At 45.5% G+C, this 1,552-nt stretch overlaps 1 long non-coding RNA gene across 1 annotated transcript; it reads right to left on the reverse strand.

Annotated features, from left to right (window-relative positions):
- Positions 1-24: 24 nt before the first annotated feature.
- Positions 25-999, reverse strand: LOC109509653 (uncharacterized). The gene is made up of 2 exons (XR_002166984.1): positions 611-999; positions 25-374 (listed from the first exon to the last, which is right to left on the reverse strand). It is a non-coding gene; the product is annotated as an uncharacterized LOC109509653 (long non-coding RNA).
- Between the last annotated feature and the right edge of the window lie 553 nt (positions 1,000-1,552).

Here is a 1,552-nt window from a genome sequence, read left to right on the forward strand (position 1 = left end):
GCCAAAATGGCCGACTATCATTTGTGTCGATAATTGATTGTTGACTTTACAATCAAAACTAGCGGCTGCATCGGTCTGTGGAGCGCAATTGAAAATGTCAAAACATAACGGCCGCGCAGCAGATGTTTTGGTCATTTTCAATTCTGTCATGATTGTGGTCTGCTGCTGTAAAAGTGAAACTTTGCCGTTTGCGAGTCGAGCAAAGGCTGATTCTCTTCTCTTGTGTTCCATTGCGGACGTCTTACCAGCTCCTCCTCCTGCTCCTCCTCCCTCCAATTTGGGTGTGAAGCTTCCGGTGACGTGAGCGGCGACTTTGGGCCGTGGCGACGTGCCGCCCTCTGGCACCAGCGAGGGCAGAACCCGAGACACTTCATCTGAACAGGAAGTGACCCAACGGTGAGTCAAACGGCAACAATAATTGCACTATTGTTCTTAGAGAGCGTAACTTAGCCAACTGCGCCACTCTACACGTGTCCCCCCTTAAAAAAAACATTTTTTTTAATCCTAAATGGCACTCCAGTAGCGCTGCTGCCAAATTGTGGCCCCCTCCGTGCTTCTTATCTAATCGAATCTGAAGAAGAAGAAGATGTGATGTATTTGTAAGCCTCACCTCGGACCGCCGACGAGATCTGCTTCTGGTAGCGCTGCGACAGCGACTGCTCCGCAACAAAACAAAAAAACACACATCAAAACACAGTCGAGTTTGGTATTTGCTTGTCTCACGCAAATTGGGGGGGAAAAAAAAGCACAACAAACTCTAAAAGGTTCTTGGAAGCACCGTCAAACGTCCTTGACTGGATCATATCTGAATAGCCCCTTTCCAGTCGGCCTTCAGTCGAGATTTACCCGATGCAATCCAGCTCTGTGCAGCCCCACAATCGCATCGCAATTATTGAAAACAGGCAACGTAACAGCACGCAACTGTGCCTCGTAAATCATCTGGAAGAGTTCAAATTCCAAATTCATCTCAGAACAGGGCGAGCGCATCGAGCATGATGTCAAACAAAATTCGCCATATTCACCAGAGACGCTCACTAATAGTGCCGCACGCAGTTACCTTGAGAAACTAACTTGATGACTTGAAATGATGACTTGATTTTAAAAGTAACCAAGTGAGATGACAAGTTACTTTGAAGAGTCACATTACACAGATACCAACAACCCCGCTTCACATAAAAATAATTGGAAGCGTATTTTGAACAGTGACATTTCCGAAGAATGTTTTTCATTGCAAATACAATTCAAGGCTACCCTTGAAATGAAGTCGGAGATGCAGACTCGGCAAAACGACGGGATTAAGTGCGGAAGACATCCCGTGTCACATCCGTTGAAGTTATTGATGGAGATAAAGTGGATCAAGTCGGAGAAAAGGCAAGCCCATTTTAAATCTACTGCTCATTTTGGAATAATTCCACGGCTCATTGCATTCATTTGAATACATTTGTTGCATTGGAAGTGCACTTTATGGACACCCTGTCCATATTATCTCAATATGAAGCGGCCTAACTCTCTCATGAATATGAATAGATATGATTGAGACCCCCCCCCCCCC

Source organism: Hippocampus comes, unplaced genomic scaffold, assembly GCF_001891065.2.
Source record: "Hippocampus comes isolate QL1 unplaced genomic scaffold, H_comes_QL1_v1.1 C16983848, whole genome shotgun sequence".
In the NCBI taxonomy this organism is placed as follows: Eukaryota; Metazoa; Chordata; class Actinopteri; order Syngnathiformes; family Syngnathidae; genus Hippocampus; species Hippocampus comes.